The sequence below is a fragment of the Patagioenas fasciata genome, chromosome 2, assembly GCF_037038585.1.
Source record: "Patagioenas fasciata isolate bPatFas1 chromosome 2, bPatFas1.hap1, whole genome shotgun sequence".
Classification (NCBI taxonomy): Eukaryota; Metazoa; Chordata; class Aves; order Columbiformes; family Columbidae; genus Patagioenas; species Patagioenas fasciata.
Genome location: NC_092521.1, coordinates 149,430,624 through 149,451,068, shown reverse-complemented (window position 1 = coordinate 149,451,068; position 20,445 = coordinate 149,430,624). Strand labels below are relative to the sequence as shown.

The 20,445-nt window shown below is 46.5% G+C and overlaps 1 long non-coding RNA gene across 1 annotated transcript; it reads left to right on the top strand.

Moving 5' to 3' along the window:
• Positions 1-5,189: 5,189 nt before the first annotated feature.
• On the top strand, positions 5,190-7,265 carry LOC139827447 (uncharacterized). The gene is made up of 4 exons (XR_011737985.1): positions 5,190-5,671; positions 6,510-6,569; positions 6,763-7,014; positions 7,181-7,265. It is a non-coding gene; the product is annotated as an uncharacterized lncRNA (long non-coding RNA).
• Positions 7,266-20,445: the final 13,180 nt, after the last annotated feature.

Here is a 20,445-nt window from a genome sequence, read left to right as displayed (position 1 = left end):
GAAGGGGATATCGAGAAAAGCCAACAGATCCCCAACAAAATGGAGAGGGAAGTCCTCGGGCTCTGGCCCCGGAGAGGCGGATTGGGAGCAACCAGCCAGAGGACACATGCGAGTCAGAGTGAAAAAGAAACTGGGTCTATTAAATTTCCTTTTAAGTGTGCCTTTGGATTAGTTGTACACGGAATCTAGTAATTAAGGCCCTTCTCTTTAGAGAAAACCTTTTCGGTTTCTTATTCCAGCGTCGGGCGTGATTGCTGCGTGTTCGAGAGAAAAAAGGAAGGAGCAGTTTTTCCTTTGACCGCAGAATAGTTGCTGCTGCGTAAATGGTTTTTACTAAAGACGACATTAAATTGTAGGGTATTAGCAATAATCACCGAGGGATCTGTTTTACACCGTCTCAGGCCTCTGAATCTGCTGTTCCCGTCTTGCTGGGACCAGGGAAAAGCGCTTCCCGATTAAATTCTGCATTAATAGAACTTGGCAACCGGCAACAAAAGCCTTGCTTAAGTGAAATGAAGAGACAAAAGGCACTTTAAACGTTGAGGTTGGGGGCTGGGGAGCTTATGCCACTAATTTTAAATGAAGACGACGTTCATGTCTTGCAGCCGGCGAGAGCCCGTGCTTGGGCTGGGTGAGGGATAGCACTAATTCTCTTCCGTGGACTCGCTGCGAGGCCGCGGGCAGGGCTCGCCGCCCCCCGCGTCCTCCCTCACTTCCCAGAGACGCACCGGTTGTATCCGAGACCCGGGAGATCCGCGAACAAACCCCGCAGCTTCCCGGCGGAGCTCCCTCCGCCGTCCCTGACCCGGCGATTAAAAGCAAGGGACCTGAGCTTCACCGGCCGGCGGGAGCCCTCGCTCCCGGGACTGGTGGGCCGCCGGAGGGCTGATGATGGGGGTGTGTCCCTTCCCGCCCTGCCCGGGAACAATGTCCGAAATGGGGCATTTCCACAACCCGTTCTGGGGAAAGTTGTTTCTCCCTTCTCGAGAGCCGGGTGTCGTTCCCCTCGGGGACAAGCGACCTCAAAATCCCTTCCCGATGCCCATGAGCTTTGTGCAGCGCCGGGGGCGGGGGGAAACTCCCACGCGTGTCCGCGGGCCAGTGCAGTCGCACGCCTGGCAGCACGGCGGCTGGACGGGCCCCCCTCCCGCGGGGTCTGCGCGGAGCGGCGCGGAGCGAGGCTGCAGCCCGTGCCGGCTCTGGGCGCGGAAATAGAAATGTAACGTCTCTGCAGACAAATTAATTTTTGACGGATTTATGGCACGATTTGCATTCAGGATATTCATTGGCTCCTCCGAGCTGTAATAAAGTGCAGGGTGCAGGAGTATAAACACGCACCGTCTGCTTGGCGGAAACCCTCTAACAGTATCTGCCAGCGAAAGATCAAGACACTTTCTGCATTTTCCACAGATAATGCCCATATTCCGAATGAGTGATCAGAGAACTCCGGTATTGTTAAGTAAAATGAGAGGAAGGCGAGTGACGTGGGAGTCGAACAATGGCATTTCTGAATCAGTTCGGTTGATTGACATTTGGGGGCTTCATGACCCGAGGGAATAGGACTCATTACCGTGAATACACCAAAACATCAACCGAGATTAGAACTCTGGATCTTTTAAAAATCCTATTTCATTCTAAATTATAGTGGGAAAATACCAATTCTAAGAAAAAAGAAAGAGTGAGGGAAGAAATTACTCCTTTATGCTCCTTTAATTGCTCAAACCCCCTAAATAGAGTAAGAAATAGCGTTAAGATTTTAGGCAGCATTTAAGAGGAAAAAATTAACTTTACAAACTAAAAACCTTGTCGCTGATAGAACACTGGGTACGAGGAAACACATATGTTTTGGGGAACTGCAGATCTTGCACCGAGCTAACATGGGAATAGTCGCACGGTGCAGGACTAACTTAATAAGAAGGCTATCTGACAGATTGATATGAATAACTAACTAGATATTATTCCATTTTCCTTTGCTACGCGTTTTATATCCCAAATCCTCAGGAAAAGGACGAGTAAGCGTGAGGGAAAAAATATAGAGGGGAAAATAAAAGGGTGAGAAAAAATACGTCCAAACCAGTCTGGAGAGCTAGGAGAGGCAGTTGCGAAGGGTGCCAGGGAGTTCTATTTGGAAGACCGTCTGGCTCTGAACAAAGTCAATTTCTCACAAAATTTGGAGCAAAATAAATACAGTAGACTGTGTGGCAGAGGAGGGCAAAGTCCCTGAGAGCCGGTGACCGTCTTTCCCCGGCAGAGCAGCTCCAGATGGAGTCGGTGGCCGTCACAATTTGTCCAACTTCAAAACTCTCTCCGGATCTTGAAACTGAAGACGTAGTCCCTGGGTCCAGCACATGGCTAACATATATTAAATATAGTTGTATTTGCTCCTCTCCTATTTTACAGGAAATAAACGCTCATCAGGTTCCTGATAGAGGATGAAGCGCTTAACCAGTGACATTACGAATGGGGCTGCAAGAGAAGGTGTCCCTGTTATCAAATTTTCGATCAGTTATCAAAGCTGAGGATTGCTGAGGAGTCAACGCTTTGCACGATAGAAACAAGGACCGTTTTGGTTTTTTTTTCAGCGACCAGAAATATAAATAATTAGGATCCTGGTAATTTTGCCAAATAAATATAGTGCTTTCAGGTTAAAACACAGACACACAAACAAACCCGATTATTATCTAAATGTTCAATTATACATTTACTAATACAGCAAATGACTCAAAGCCTTCGCACATCTAGATAGCATCTTTATCTGGAGACATCTTGGGTTTAATTAATGACTGCTTTATTCTCATTATTCTCCAGAAAAATAGGGGTCACGTCACATTAAAATTAAGATTATTTTAATTTATTTAGGCTCTGGAGCAAAAATCAATCTAATTACATTCCGAATGACGAGGGAAAGGCAATTTAACTCGTTGGAGAGTTTGAACAAAGGCTCATCACCCGGTAACATATAATGCTGATCTCGGGGCAGGGAAGGAGCGACCCAGCTTTTCCGCACGTTCTCTTTAAGTGCTGTCCGAAGAGAAGAACGGGACATATCGGTCAGGCTCCTGTCACCCGCCGAGACACACGCCAGAGCCCCGGCCGGCACCGGCACTCGGGCGGGAGAACTTAGAATCTGCGGCTCTCCCGCCCGCCAGCTCATCCGCGGGCACGGCGGGGAGAGCCCGCCGGTCGCTCCTGGGAAGTGTCCGGAGCGGGGGGCAGCGGGGGCGCGGTTGGGCACCCTCCGTAGCACTGGCAGGAGGCTGCCCCGTTCCCACACCTGCGCGGAGGTCCCGCGGGGAGCTTTTGGGGGCGGCCAGTGTCCCTGGCCCCCAGGGGAACAAAGGGGAACAGTGGCGCGGGGGGCGTCTCCTCGGCAGAGGCGGAGAGTGCCGGGCCCGGTGCGTCGCCGGAGGAGGGGCCGCTCAGGTCCGCTCCGGTCCGCTCCGTTCCGCTCCGCCGAGGCCGCTGCCCCGCCCGCCGCCATCGGAGCCAAACGCGGGCCGGCAGCGCCCCCTGCAGGGCGGTGGCGACGGCGCGGCAGCGCCTCGGAGGCCGGACCGCCCCTTAAAGGGGCAGGAGCTCTTAAGGTGGAACGGGCGGGGAGCGCCAGTGGCGGCCCCTCCACGTCGCGGCTGGTCGCTGGGATTCCGCGTCTCGCCCGACGGCGGAGGTCCCACCGCTTTTCGCGTCCTGAAATACCCTCGATGTTCTCGCCGTCTCCGTTATCGCCCCCCGCCCCCGATGCCGTCATGGCTGGTTTTGCGGAGCGCGTTAGTGAAGCGCGGTGTGCTGCCACGGGGGTGATTTTCCACGCGGGAGCCACGGGATGGGGGATTAGTCAAGGGCAGTGGTGCTGAGGCAACCCTGCCGCCGGCTGCAAAGGAGGCATACCCGGGGAAGGTGCCGGTGAGGCTGCCCGGGCAGAATCGCCCCCTCCGACGGCAGCTGCGCCGCTCACGGGGTCTGACCCTCGGGCCACAGGACCCCCGGTGCTTCGCTTCATGGCGGGGACCATCCCGCTCGCTCGTAGGCGGGGCGAGACATGCCGTGCCCGCTGCTCCGCATCGCTCCGCACCGCACGAAGCCGGAAGAACGCAGAGTTCCTGCCAGCCCCGCACAGTTGTAGCGAGGGGTCCGACCGGCCGCCAGTGCAGATGCTCTCCTAGGTGCCCGTGTTCCCTCCGCGCACACGGGCACGGTGGCAGCTCCGTTTTGGAGGAGGAGCGGCGGGGGCGTGCCCAGGGAAGCTATTGCCGCGGAACATCCTCCCTCAGCCTTGCACCACTCGTCCCTAGGGCAAACCAAATAAAGTTAATTAAGAAAAAGATTAAAGGGAGGGAGGACAATCTCCATCATCCACAGTATTTTGCGGCTTCCCCAGAAGGGTCTTGCGGCCCCATTCTGCCCTCCCTGGGGCAGTGGAGGGGGGGTTGCAGTGTCGCCGTACGCACTCCTCCGCGTTGGCCCGCCCCACCCGTCAACCTCACATAGTTGTGGTGTTATTCTGGCTCTTGAGGTTAGTGAGAAGGAGCGGTGACCGTAAGTGGGGTCCTCCCAGAGAAACCCCCGAGGGGCTGCGGAACGCAGGGGGCCGATGGCCGCGGCAGGACGAACGGACACCGGCGAACTTCAGCAACCTCACTCGCATCTGCGCCTCTTTTACACTCAAAATGAAGCCGAGGAGACTAACGCGGGAGCTGGGGTTGCCCCTCGCTTGTGCAAGGGCTGGACCGTTGCTCTGAAAAATCAGGGCCGAATTTTTCCTGGTTTTAGACAGATTTTTTTTTTGGGGGGGGGGTCGGGGGGGTCGGGTGGGGGCGGTGTTGGAAACCAATGAAGAAAAATCTGCACTAGAAATACTCCATACAGGCCATTAAGCGCGACGAGGTTTCCCTCTTGTGTTTTTAAGGGGTGATTTGTGAGCACCGTGTACGGTGGTAGCGGCGGCTCTACCGCGCAGAGCCGCGCAGGGCCCGCACTCTGACGCTGCCTTGCGAGCTCCCAGCCTCCATCGTAGTGACTGAAATAACAGAGCAATGTTTTCAAAATCACAGTCCTTTCCTGCGCCACCTCGCCCCGCTCAGCAGAGCTGAATGCTGGCGGCTGGCGCGGCGCTGCGCCGTTGTGCGCGCCTGTGCGCGGCGCTGCGCCGTGCGGTACTCGACCTGCGTCACTGGTTGTTCTAAGTGACATAGCCCAATGAAGCCCTGAAACAAGGCGAGGAGGGAAGGGTTATGTCCTCCCCACACCATCGCCTTACTGTTTGTTATCCATTTGAAGTTTCTGGGGAGTAGCCAAGAAGTCAGCGCTGGGGTTCTCTTCCGAGCAGGGAAGATTCCCGAGATTTGGCATCTGTATATTTGCCTTGTTGATGGGCTTTCATGAGCGGTAAAGGCGAAAGCTTAGAAAAGTAGACAAAAATCTGCATCCTGCCAAACTGCCCGAGAGACACAAATGCTGGAGAGGAGAAGCGACGTTTCGCGCCGATCTTTATGCACGAGAGAATTAAAAATAGCACATGGAGATTTATTGATTAATCTAATGTTTGCGAGGAAGACTGTAAAATCGTGAAGGGGCAAGCTGTGCCATGAGAAAGCAACAATCCCGCAGACTTCAGCGGACCGTGTCACAATAAGCCATAATAACGGCGATTAAAGCAGCAGCGGCAAATCAGGTACCTTATCTCCCCTTTTTATCTAAAGCATCAGAATATTCTGTCTTCCCTTGACAAAGGAGCTCTCATCCAAAGCTTTTTGTTCCCCTTGCCAGAATGAAACACGTTTTCCTCCCCAAAGTAAACATAATGCATGTGACTAAAACACTGGCAGGGCCAACAGCAGGGAATTTAACTTTTAAAGAAACCGATCTCTGTCTGTGATTGATGCTGTGTCGCTCTGACAACAGTGAGTGTGTAGCTAATTGCCTCTATAAACGAAAAAGATATTGCCCTCATTTTATCAAACACATTCTTTGTCCGGACCTAAAACAAACGTCACAGTAAATGAACATGACTGTAGAGATTAATAGTTCCCCAGCAGTGAAATCTGAATAAGAACCCCAACTTGGCAACCAGGGTCTGATTTGAACTGCGAAGGAGATTTGCATTATTTTTTCAAGAGCAGTTTTCCTTTCCAAGCATCCACCTAAGCGGCTGTGACTACCTGGGTGCTGCTGGTCAGGGTAACCCACAGTTCCTGTCACCAGGACCTCGAGGACCTTCTGAAGGCCCTTGGGACCTCTTCAGCCCTGGGGACCTCTCTGTCTCTTGGGAGCTCTCTGGGCAGAGCTTTGGCCACGGCTGCCGCGCAGCTCTCCCACCCACCCTCCATGAGGCGTCGTGGAGAAAGGACTGCAATGAGGTTCCTCTGGGCTTCACTGAGGTACAGGCTGATCCTGACCTTTTTTTTTTTTTTTTGAGGGGGGTGCAGAGGGGCTTCTGATGTTTTCTCTCTGTTCTCTAAGAATGTGTTTGTTGTTTTTTTTTTTTTTTTAATTTTATTTATATATTGCAGACCAACAGCCAGTACTAAGAAGAAAAAGGCGAAGATTTACAGCAATATTTATTCAAACAGGTAACAGCAAACTCTGTGTAAGAACCTAACAAAATAAAACTTCATAAAATGTGGCTCCTGGGATCCCTCAGCTGCTCAATTTATACTTTTACTTCCATCCTTCCCCTTACAAGCCATTCCCTCAACTTTAAGTCCAGTCAGAGTAACGATGCCCTATTGCACACTGTTTTTGTTTTTTTTTTTTTTTTCAAAGGGATAACGAAATTTTGAAGAGCATAGAAGAGACACCCTCTCCCCGCTTATGTCTTGAAATCACAAAGTGCAGTTCAAGATCTTATTGGAGTGTATCCTTTCTTAAGGGGCTGGATTACAACATAAAATATCCTCCAGAGACAGAAATGTGAGGAGTGGAAGGTCTCTTTAACCTAGTGGAGACAGGCACAGGCTGAACGAGTAGCTGGAAACTGAAGCCAGACAATTCACAAGTGAAGGAAAGCACTCGTTGGTAAGATACTGCCCAGGGAGGTGGCTAATTCACCGTTTTTTGGAAATTATACCTTTGTCAGACACAAGTTTTGAATGCAACACTGGGTGAAGTGGGTAAGATCTAACGGCCAGTGTTAAACAAAATGTATCTGCTCTTCTGGACTTTTTTTTTTTTTTTTTTGTAGTGTCATAAAATTTAACACTGAGGATCACAGCTTCTGCTCATTCTGAACTCAGTGACACTTGCCAAGAAGCATGTGAAGATTCTAACATGCAGGTACCTTCCCTTGAGGCTGCTCTCGAGTAGTTTTTCATTTTCCTTCAGTATATCTAGAGTTGTTATTGACAAAGTACCTCCAGGGTAAAGCATCTTTACATAATTATTTATATGCCAGGTTTAAACTTTTAAATCCATCCCCTGGTCTTTTTTCTTTAAGATTTTGCCCCTTACTCCATAGAATAACAAGCACATTCTCGGTGCTGATATTTTCCCTGCTGAACCTGCCTTACAGATAGCATGAACAGTGCAGTTATGCCGATTAGTCACAGTGCTCAGCCCTGGTGTTAGACTAATTTGGAAAGACTTCCTGCATAGCAAGAAACAGCAGGATTTGATCATAGTCAGAGATCCGTTACAACGTGTAGTAAGGCTCTTTAAGGAGCGCTTATCACCTGGAGCATTTGAACAAACTGAACTCCATGAAGCAGTAGAAAAACCCTACGAAGGAACACTGCGTTCAAAGGAAGACAGATCGCTTGATCTGCTAGATCTTTTAAAACACTGAATTCTAGGTCCGTGATTTGATTAAATAGTCATAATAACAAAAAATCTGACAAAACAGAGAAAGAATGGACAGTGGATATTGACTCTTTAATGGCACTGTTTTGCAGAATATTAAATTAATGTTCCCACATGATGTCCAGGCATCCATCCTGATCTCCCTGGGGTCAATGGTGACATTTCTATTGCCTTCTGTGGAAGAGGGCTATTTATCTGAGGGCATCTTGATCAAAATAAACACAAGGAAATAGATTGTACTTGAAAATATTTGGAACTTCCTTTGCTTGATTTGAACAATTGCTTTGGTCCTAGGTTATTAAATCTTGACTTTACCCCAAGAGAGGTTGCTGTTGTATTACTATCCTCTTTCCTTTGCTGCAGGGATAATCAAAGATTTCAATAGCTTTTTGTTGACTGTGAGACTATAGTTACTTTTAACCCTTTTTCAGCCTAGTTAGACAAAAATGTTAATGAAAACATCTTCAGACAGCGTTTGTCAACCTAAATATCAATTAGTCTTTCAAAAACCCGAGTGTTCTATCACCTCTTAAATAGGAAATGTTTTACAGAGAGGGAGAGACACTGATACACTTTGTACCGAAAAGAAAATCGCCTTGTGAAATCTAAGTACCAGTGCTAGGCAAATATACAGATTTTTGATGACATCTTCTGGTTTAAAATGCTATCCAGGAGCTAAGGGCTCACAGCAACTGAGTTATTTTCCGTTTTAACAAATTTAAATATGCTGATCTTTCAATAAGCACTATGGTTAAAAAATGTATTTCTTCTGGTTTCCGTTAGACAACCTTTTTGCTGCTTTCCTGTAACTCCCTTATTTTCCTCATGAAAAAATACTCACAATAAGATTCACAGCTGTTTACATTAATGTCTGGCTCTATCAGCTGCGAACAGGGAGAGCTATAAACTTAACCAGTTATTCTTGGGTTTTAACTTATGTAGCTGTCACTGATTTTTTTCCCTTGGTTCCCAGTACAAAAGTAAGTAGTAGTGGGAAAATGTCTTTGTTTTTCCAAATGTGTTTTCGCAGGGTTCTTGAAGCAATAGTGTTCATAAGCATGCGAGGTATGAGTCCATTATATAATGTGGATTATATAACGTAATTATATATATATCAACAACTTGCATTTCTATAGCCTTAATTAAGCAGTTGAGTTACAAATATATGGAGAACAACACAACAAACTCAGAACAAGAATGTAACATCTTCGCCTCAGCATAAAAATCTTCCCCAAAGAGTAGATAATTTACTTTCCTCATTCAGCAATATAACTAAGCCGGACAATTAGAGGCCCTGGGATTTTAATAAGGGGAAGGAGGAGGCAGAGGAGGGTTAAGCCTCTCCTTCCTCCTAGCCCCTTCCGCGGGGGTGCAGGGGAAGGAGTGTGGCCTTTTTCTGAGGGGAGAGGGGTGCGAAAGGAAAGCTCCCCGGCCGTGTCGGCTGTTTGGTCAGGGGAAGAAGCTTTGTTAGGTATTACTTCGTTTATTAACGAACCATGCCTTAAAGGAAGGGCCTACAAGAGGTGTGGGAGTTTCCCGGGCGGGCAGGGGTCCCGCGGGCTGGAGGGAGTCCGGCGCCCCGGAAGGATGCTCCAAAGGGATGCTGAGATCCCGCGGGCACAAATCAGGCAGGGACACGGTCCTGTGGACGTCCTTCGGGAGCACAAGTTGTCCCATCAGGACCGCTCCCCACAAGTTTTCCATCTCCAGCCCGGGGTCCTTACGAGCCCATTCAGTGGCAACTCCATGCCCGCCTCCCCGCCGATTCCTGCTCAGCCCCCCGCGGGTTGGCATGTGGAGGGGGCGTGGGAGCACCGCCGGCTCCAGAGCAGCGCATCCCGGCTTTATCCCGGCTCCTGCAGGAACTTAGGGTCTTTACGGTCGCGAGTACCGTTTTGCCAGGACGGACCCACCCACGCGTGGGCGCTGGGCGGGCGGCGGGCAGCGCTGCTGCTCTTGTCTCGTTTCCTGCGGAAAACCGGGCTCGAAACGCAACCACCGGGTTCAGAGGCCGGGGGGGCCGCGGCGGCCCAGGAGCATCTTCTGCTTCTTCGAGCGCCGCGCAGTCGGTTTGACCCACGGGCTTAAAAATACAGAAGCGGGGACTTTCCGTCCCATCCCCCGCCTGACCCCGAGCACCCAGGGCTCCCAGGGGCTCCTGAACGGCTACTTGGGCGCAGTGTTTATCTCTCCCGCAGGAGCTGGTGCAGATCACACCAGTGCTCCAGCCACCCAGCCACCCCCACCCACGGGTGGGTGCCTTCTCCTCCCCCTTGCTCTTTTCTCTATGCCCTTCCGTGCATCCAGCTCTGCGAATGCAGCGAATTAATCAGTAATACTTGGGTTCAGGAGTTCAAAAAACTCTTTTTGGAAACCGAAGGAGAACAGAAAACTGGGAGTTACCTCTTCACAACCAAATTGTTCTCCAGAGTTAACGGCAGTGAAATGTATTTAACGCTGAGTCTCAATGAGACAAATATTTCCTTAAAAATAACCTAATTCATTACACAAACCTGATTAATACTTTATGCCTGTGGCTGTTTATTGACTACCGAATCAAGCCGTGTGGAAAAAAAGTCCACCCAAATCCTAATAATATATGATTATGCAATTAAAGACTGTCTTATAGTGTGTTCACAAAAGGGACTAAATCAAACGCACAAGTGGCCATATGCCAGCATTCTAACCCCTCAGTACCTTTCTTTGTAGTCTGGGTTTTCTAAAGGTGAAAACAATGTGTCTCTTTTTTTTCCTCCTAAGGTGGAATTCCCAGCCATGGCAGCAGCATTCCTCCTTTGCGGGATCTGAAACCTGAACCTTCAGTCGGGCACCACAGCTTGAGTTACAGGGCTAACTGGGCTGGTCTCACCCAGGATAATGGTGGTTTTTGGGGTGTGGAGAATGGGTTGCTGGGGTGATATGGGGAGTGGGCAGAGCACCCCTCTGCTTCCCTCTTTCAGCGTCACCACTTGCTTTCAGCCCCCCATGCAGCCGCTGTCGCAGCTGCTCCTGTAGTAGTATCTTGGTCTGGCCTTCAGTTGAAATGTGTAGGCTCAGTTATTTTTGGTGTGTTGCCACCATTTTTGTTGAGAATGTGACTGAAAGGAATGTTCATAGCTTTATATTTTGGCTAAATCATGGCACAAAGTCACAGGACAGAGAAAAGGCTCTTTTCTGGTGCTGGGTCTTTCTTCTTGCTACGTTTCCAAAGCAAGTTGAAGATATTATAAATTCCCTAATATGTTCCAAAGGTGTTTTATAAAGGAAGATGTTTTGCAGCACAAATACTAGGGTAACCACTTACTTTGTTTACCAAGATTTTAAGTCAATTGTGTGAATTCCAAGGCACTGTTGGCAAGATACTCACTGCTTGTGATCTCCATTGTCATTATAAAATTGTTAATACTTCATTCACAACAAAGAACTGATTTTATTGTTGTTGTCTTCATCTGCATGTGAAAATTTACAGCTAGATGGATTTTTAAAGACAAGTACTAAGGGAAGACTGTTTCTATGCCCTCTTTGCAAGAGGTCTACTTATCCCTGTCAGATTTCTGCAGGCCATTGCTGATTTTACTTAAACTGAAATGCTTACTTTGACTTTGCATTGTGCATTATTTTAACAGCAGAAGATGGCATATAAACACCTTTTATCTACTTTCCCTCCTACTGGGCTTGTAACATCAAAGATCATCCCATTCATCTTTGTTTCAAGACGGGCTGTAAGTTTTCATCTGACAGGGTTGTTGAAAATCAAACTGACTATACTTGATCACAGTGGGATCTGCATGAAAATCCATCTACAAGTTGAGCTATAATACTTACCTGTCTAGGTCAATTTGAAAACCACAAGAATGATAAGCACATAAAGCTGAAATAGTGTTGTTTCACAGTAGGACCGTTCCACTGCGCGTACAGCAGAAAAGGTTGATTCAAGTAAATGTAGAGCTGCATGCAAAACCACATTATTTTATCCCAGAAGTTATTAGATGCAATTAATTGTGATAATTTGTCTTTCCACTTGCCCTGACTTCGTATGTCGTATTGTCTGGGGATTATCCCAGTCGAAGAAGAAGGATTAAGGTATGTGAAAGAATGCAGTGGAAGTGTCAATAGAGGTTTCCTATTGAACAGGGGAAGAGCAAAAAAATGCATACATATGCCTCAGTGTCATGGGAGAAAAATGTTGATTTCCAGTGGCATTCAAGTTGTCACTGGAAAGCTGATGGGTGCAGGGCACAGTCACCGCCGATGCGAGCTGGAGGTTCACCTTCTGCTGGTGTCGGGGAGCCCTGGGAGGCCATGGCTTATTGTTGGTGTGGTTTTGGCATTGCTAAGCAGAACAGATCCAGCAGCAGATCATATATTTATTGATATCTTCTCATTCTGTCAATATTCTATCAAAATTCTATCAATATTTCAATATAATTTATGTATGCAGAAAAGTGGAAAAATAAGAAAAATCCTTTCCCTTTACAAAATGAAATAACAGTATGCTATGATGTTCTGCCACTTCTGTGCAGTCTCATGTATCAAATAACCTCACTGTATTAATCAGATAAGTAGGCAAAAGACTTTTTTTTCCCCTGAGAGTTACCTTGTTTTAAAAAAAAGTCTTCTGACTTGAATATACTGGCTCTGTATGTACATGAGTAACACTAAAGAAGCTATTCCTGTAAGTAAGCCTTGGACATAATGAATTTATTTGAAAATTCAGTAATTAGTTGTGTATCTTCCCATAATTTGAATAAGTTAGCCAAATATATGAATATTAATATGTCTATTAGTGATTGAGCAAGTAATATTGCCTGTAACTAAACCCTTGTGACTCTTTCCATTATGTGACCATGCTTATAACTCAGCCAAACTTTAACTATTGGGACTGAAACTTTCCAAAGAAATATTGAGCCTGAGGCAGAACTTGCAATGGAAAGTCTCAACTAAAAGAGTTCAGATTTCTCTAAAAACAAGAGTGAGAAAATTGCTTTGTTTGGCTCATGTTAACAAAATTAAAAAAAAAAAAAAACCAAAAAACAAACCCAAAACTTTACAGAAAAGCTGTAGTGTTTTCTGTAATGATGTCATGATCCAGTATTTTGGGGGAACAATTTGGAAAGATATTTCTAGCTGCTCCTGTTTGGTGGAGCCATGATCCTCAGGGCAGTTACAGTCTGAGTGTGTTTGGCCTTTCATGCTCAGGTGTCCCAAGGATTTGATGTGATTGGAGCCCTTGTTTCTTCTGGCCCTGGAGGCTGCCATGGGGCTGAGCTCTCCAGGGGGGCTGGGACAGCACCCTGGAGCATCCCACCCTTTTAGGCCTGGCGGGCTGTGGGGAGAGGGGCTGTGGGGCGCTGCCTATCTTCTCCACGAAGGAAATCTCCATTAGGAAATTATATACAAAAATAAGCGGAGGTTGTGAAGCCAAGTGCTCAGGAATTAGGAAATGCCAGAGTGACATTTCCTGTGCTGTCTTCCCTCTTTGTCCCCCTTTGTATAGCCGTTATGATGCAACCTTTGAGCGCTCAAACTGTTTTAACAGCTTTGTCCTTAAAGGCATTTATTTTCTTGTGATAATGAATAATAATTATTTTTTAATTGTTTAGTGGTAATCGTCTGATGGCTGTGCATATTACAGAGTAAAAATTTCTTTTTTCTTGAGCAAAGCGTTTTTTAAAATCAAATTCTGATGCTGTTGAAAGCGAGTGTCCTGTGACCCTAATGGAGAAGGACGTCTGTGAAGGAATTGGATCTGTCCGAGCTGTTGTCTCTTTTCCTTGTCTTTTGTTTGTTGCTATATTGTCATTTTTGACTGTTCTCAATCCTTACCTTAATGTTGTAGCAAGAAGATCAGTATTCAGCAAAACAAAAAGGCACTGGCTAAAACGGAGCAGCTCGTGTTGCCCTAAAGAGGAAGGAAGGATGCCTCTTCCTGCCCAACCGACGGCGTGTTCTGCAAGGCGTTACTTATTGCTCTGCTTTCCCCTGCCTGTTTCCTGGAGAAGGTGGAAAGCAAAATGATAAACGTCCTTGGCTGAAGTTTGCAAAAATTAGGTTTCAGAGACAAATTACTTCCCAGATCTTCTTATTGTACATCTTTGGCAGGTTTTGTCTAAAATTAAAAATAGGTATTCTGTGTATTCCTACTCCATTATTGCCTACAAATATATACATTAAGCATATTAAAGCAGAATAGACTTAAATTGTGTCAGATACAAGTCGTACATTCTTCCAAAAGGAAGGAAGTCTGATTATCAGCAGTGGCCAAGTTCCTACTTTCAAAGTGACCCAAATCTCACAATTGTTTTCTAGTACTTAAAACCCAAACTTTTACAACACTGCCTATAGAAAGCAGTGACCTTTTGGGAGCATAATTTAATATAAAACAAGAGACTAGCTGAACATCACAGAAGACTAGATTTCTACATTTCTGCTCCTGGTAGAAAACCAAAATGTATTATGCCTCCAAGTTTAACAAAATTGTAAAGCAACTGCAGAAATTTCAGTGGTGTTCTGATGTGCAGGGGTGCAGGCAGCCTTCTCCTGTTGCCAATGCCATCCTGCCCCCCAGCCCTGCAGGGAGGGGATGCTATTGGGTGCAGGCAGGGCTCAGGGATTGCCTCCCAGCCCCCTGGCCAGCCATGCAGGCCCTCTGCTGTACATCGCCTTCTCTGGGGGATCTCAGCGCACTTGGATGCCACGAGTCCTCTCTTCTGTCAGGAAAAATCAGATACTTCTAGAATATTGTGGAATTCCCTTTAACACCTGCCCGGAAGAGTTGCTGTGTGTTTTTTAGTATTTGATTTTTCCAGTCTTCCACTGGAAAATCTAGACACTGGAACCTGCATACGTTTTCTTATTATATTACAAGGTATTAATATTATGCATCGTCTTTTTATATCAGCAGGGACAGATTGTTTAGTTTCTCAGTTTCTTAGTAAAATTCCCTTTGAAGAAATGTGCACCTGGGATTTTTCCTCAGATCTCTCCTGCTGTTCAGACTTCCCTGTGGGATGAGCACCTGTCCCTGCTCTCACCACTGGTCTCTGTCCTGGTGCCCTCACTCCTGCCTCAAGCTCTTTTCCACCTCTGGGCAGGGTGTTGCCCCGGAGTCACTGGAACAGGTTCCTTTCCTCTCACACACCTGTAGAGAGGTGAGACACCATGTCTGAAAATCAAGTTGGTGTTTTTGGGGTTAAAAATAGTCCCAGTGACAGGAGACAGATAGCTGAGCCCTGACTCATTAATTGTAATTATCTGAGGTTATCTTCTGCAGCCGACTCAGTGTGAGTGATAAAGCATGATTCAATTTATTAGCCCGAATAGCGCTCATTTATACAGTTCACACTAATTATGCCTACTAGTCAATCTATGATTGGTTTAAGTCACTAATTAATAATTTACAGAGTCCTCCTACTTGAGATTAGCTAGTTGTGCACCCCTCTCATTCTTGGGGTCTCACCTCTTCAAAGTTGTTTACGATACTCCAGGGTCTTGGTGTCCCTGCTGTTCTGCTGCTGTCAGCATGACTAGCAGTTTCAGTCAAGGCCTGAGGCCTAGCCTTGCTAGCATACTATTTAGGATTGGCTCTGCCCGTACAAACGTTCCCATGATCCATGGCCTTTCTCATTTAGCCATTCTCCAACAATTCCCCCTTTTTCTTTTTGTACGAGCAGAGCTTGATTCATCATACGATCTAAGCCTTTTCGAATACATGATAATAAGCAAGAAAATAACATTATTACTATTACAACTACAATTATGATAAATATAGTACTCTGAAGTAAGCTCTTTATCCATCCTGACAGGCCAAACCAACTTGCAAGGCTCTCAAGACCAAAAATTCCTTTATGTTCTTTAATTTTATTAGTATGGTCGAATAGCCAATTTGCCCGTGAATGGACTTAGAATGATCTTCGAGATCCATGCAACAGAGCCCGTCAAATTCTTCACATCCATGCCCATGGGCTAAAAGCAAAAAGTCTATTGCCATACGATTTTGTAAGACAGCATGCTGAGTCTGTGTTAAATCATCTGCTATTTCTCCTAAAATTCTACTAGTCATATTTGCTTGCTTGACGACTCAACAGGACAACTTTTCTAGGTTAGAGTGTGCTTTACCGGCAGCTAAGCCTGGGAGAAACAGTGAAGCAGCAAAGGTTTTCCAATAATTCCATAGTTTTACATTATCATCACGATTTTAATCAGATTGAGGAACATCAATGGCGGGAGCAGCCTTGGTCCAGCGCGATGGAACCCACTGCGGTCCTGTGGGAGTGATGACACACATGTATCCTTTGCCAAGAAATTTAACTTCTGCAGGCCCTTTCCATTCACCTGTACTTAAATCCTTATAATACACCTGCATAGACTGCTTAGGATTTGAGCTAACAATACCCGAATGCACTTTTGCAGGTGGTGATTCTTGATCTCCAAATATATACAGAAAATTCATAACAAACAATGTTTTGGAGACTCTTTATTGAGTATCACGAACGTCCCTAAATTTATGTAGGTACCTTTTCAGTGTCTGATTTGCCCTTTCAAGAATGGCTTGTCCCGTCGGTGAATGGGGGATACCTGTGACATGCGTGACACCCCGCATTTGGCAGAATTTTCTCATTTTTTCACTAATGTAAGCTGGTCCATTGTCTGTTTCTTTCTTTTGTGGGACCCCCATTACTGCAAAGCAACTTGTTAAATGACGTATCACATGTATCGCTTTTTCCCCGACTTGGGGCGTTACCCATATAAATCTACTAAATGTATCTATCGTTACATGTACGTATTTGAGTCTCCCAAATTCTGGCACGTGAGTAACGTCCATCTGCCATAATTCACACGGTCCTAGGCCTCTAGGATTAACTCCCATGCCCAGTCCTGGACCATGATGACTGCATTCTGGGCAAGCTCGTACTATTCCTTTGGCTTCTTCCATGGTGATGTTGAATTGCTCATGTAGTCCTTTGGCATTCTGACGGAAAACGCTATGTGTTTCTCATGCTTTGACAAAGTCATTCAGTGGTACTGTGACTGCTACTAATTGATCAGCTCTGTGATTTCCTTCGCCCAAGCCTTCCGTCCACATATGGCTTCCGATGTGGATGACCGCATACGGATGACGTCTCTGTTGTATTGCGGACTGTAACCGATGAAGGAGCTCATACATGCAAGGATTCTTGACTTCCTTGAGTCTGGCACCCTCTATTCTTTGTAGGATACCAGTGATGTAAAGGGAGTCAGTTACGATGTTAAGTTCACGGTCATGCCACTGAAGGACAGCCCATACTACCGCAGCTAGTTCTAGAGTCTGGAGTGAGTCTCCTGGCACCACAGGGAGGATGTGATGGTGCCACACTCCACTGTCCAACCAGGTATCAGCTGCTTGTCGAGACTTCTTCCCTGCATCAGTGAACACTGATTGCATCGGGTAAGGGCGTCTCACTTCTCTTAGAAGGCATGATCCAACTGTTTTGACTAACCCACTGGAGTATTGGTGACTTGATAGAGTCCACTACCATATCATTTGCTGTAGATAGCAAGCTGATCTGAAGTTCTTCTGATTGTCGAATACACCATTCTAACGTTTCCCTTTTTATAGGTAATCTAATGATTCCTGGTTCAGTTCCTGTAATTTGTAGAATGCGTGTTCTTCCTTTCCTGACTAATTCAGCTAAATTTTCTAGTTTTTGTTGTATCGTTTTCTGTGGTTGCAGCTTTGTATACAACCATTCTAAAACTCGGACCTTCTCCCCCTTTTTCTTTTTGCACTGTGTCAGTGCACCTATGAGTTGAGAGGGCCCATTGAGAATGGTCGGATCCACAGGAATATCTGCGTCACGTCGATCAACCCAGTGTTGGGTGATTTGCTTAGCTATTCGCTGGAGCGTTTCTTCTTGTTGGGGAGACGTGTATAGGCTTAGCTGGATCCACTCCCTGCAGTAGTGGCCATAAAATACCTAAGTCTTCATTGGGGACCCCTACAACTGGCCTTCGCCACTGCAAATCTCCCATTACTTTCTGCGCATCATTTAACGTACGAATGTCAGTTTTTATTTCCAATTTTTGTGGCTGAATTTGAGATTCAGAGATTTGCCAACCCAAGTATTTCCATGGGGCTGTTTTTTGAATTTTTTCTGGAGCAATGATTAGTCCTTCACGTTTTAAGGCCTGTGATAAAAATTCTTCTTGTTGTTCAGTAAAAGGTTCCTTTTGAGCTATCAATATATCGTCCATATAATGGTATATTACTGATCCTGGCCATGCTGATCGAACCGGTCGTAACACATTGTCCACAAAGAGCTGAAAGAGTGTTGGGCTGTTTTTCATACTTTGGGGAAGCACCATCCACTCAAATGGTTGAGCAGGCGCTTCTCTATTTATTGGTGGTAAAGTGAATGCGAATCTTTGAGTGTCATCTGGATGCAGGTGAACTGTAAAGAAACAGTCTTTTAAGTTCGCTATTAGCAGATGCCATTGATCGGGCAGCATCACAGGATTAGGCAATCCAGGTTGCAAAGCTCCCATTGCTTGCATCTGTGCATTCACTGCCCGTAAATCGTGCAGAAGTCGAAATTTTCCTGATTTTTTCTTGATTACAAAAATAGGTGTGTTCCATGCACTTGTAGATAGTTTCAGATGACCCTGGTGTAGCTATTCTTCTACTAGCTGATATGCAGCTTCCAGACTTTCCTTTTTCAACGGCCACTGCTCGATCCATATTGGAGAATCAGTCAGCCAACACAATGGGATCGGGAAAGTCCAGGCTGCAGTGAGCGTTACTAAAAAGGCTTTTCGGTGGTGAGAATAACTCCTAATTGGTCCAGGACATCACGACCAATTAATCCATTAACTCCTTGAGGCAAGGTCATAACAGTAATGTGAGTTGATGCTGTCCTACCATCTATGACAACAGAAACACTGTCCCTGCTGTGCAGGACAGAGGAGGAGCCTCCTACTCCTTCTGCTTCTCTGGCCATGGGCGACAATGGCCAATGACGAGGCCATCGTTCTTTTGCTACGATGGTAAGATCAGCTCCTGTATCCAGGAGCACCTCTGAGATGATCTGCTCTTGTCTATTGCACAGTGTAACCAATGTCACTGGTTGGCGATTCATGGCCATTGGCTAGGCCTCCTGTTGATCCAAATCCAGCTGTCCCTCTTTCCTTTGGAGACAATGCTTCCATGTTTTCAGTCAGTTGTGGAATAGGAACTAGCTGTGCAATTTTGCTTTTGGATGGAATATGTAGAGGGGGAAACGATGTCTGTACTACTGTAGATATTGTCCCTTTAAAGTCCGTATCGATAACCCCAGGTAGAACAAGGAGTCCTTTTAATCCGCTTGATGGTCGTCCAAATAGCAATGCACCTTGCGGCTTGCCATTAATCATTATAGGTCCAAACGTGGTTGTGTTGATCCTTTGTGGTCGTTGATCTATCAATGTGAAGCCTACTGCTGTTGCCAAGTCCAATCCGAGGCTCCCTCTAGTGGCTGAGCGCAGGGATTGCGCAGGAATGGGTTGGAGCTGGGACTCGGTGCTAGATCTGCTGTTGTTGCGCTGGCCCTGGTATTCCACTCAGTTGAACGGGGGCCGCAACTGTTGTCGTAGCGCGGCGGCCTCTCGCGCTCGATTGTCCGTTTCCCGCTCGACGACAAGCTGGGGTACTGTGGTTATTCATGCTGCAGTTCTCACACCAAACTTGTTGAACCCGGCACTGTCTTCTGATGTGTCCTTCTTGTCCACAGCGGAAACGTCCGTTTCCTCTCTGCATCGTGAGTCGGGGCCGTGTCTCAGGCTGTTTTAGAGGTGCTAAGGCTGTGAAGGCTTGTTGTTGTGCCTGTATAAGGTCTTTTCCTAGCTCTCGCACTGCTTCGACTAACATAGCTTGTGGACCCACTGGCACCCTGCTCATGCAATCTAACATCTGTTCTATGGTAGCATCTCCCGGCAAGGTTAGTATGATAGACTTGGTGGAGGGATTAGTATTTTCCATAACACATTGCCTCAATAACGCTCCCTTCATCCACTCTTGCACATCAGATTGGTCTATCGCTGAAGTCACCCTATCTACAAATTGCGTAAAAGTCTCATCTCTGCCCTGTTTTATTGACATGTATGATGGTGAGGGAGGGCTTGTCTTAACTGCTGCTATCGCTAATCGCGCGGTTCGCATCGACTCTAAGCAAACATCTGGCCCCTGCTGAATCTGCATGTCAGTGGAAGCATATCTACCAGTTCCCATTAACTGTTTGACTGTTACTCCCCAAAGACCATCACCTTGCTGCTGAAGTTGGTGAGCGGACATTTCGCAACATCGCTGCCAATGTGCTTGCCATAACAACTGTTGCGACTGAGTCATAATCATCCTAATAATACCTTTAATGTCCTCTGGGCGTAGGATAGTTCCTCCCCAGATGTAATTTAACAGTTATTTTGTTGGTTCACCATGTATTCCTGATTCATTCACTGTTGTTGTCAATTGAGATAGTAATTTCCAGTCTAGGGATTGATGCATACCTTCAAGATTTCTATCATTCCCCACATCGTATTTCACTGGAAAAGCAAAGCTTTCAGAAATATTACTAGCCACATCAAATTGTTTTTCTTCCACTGCTTGTCTTATGATTCTCTTTCAATTCACAGGAGTCACCC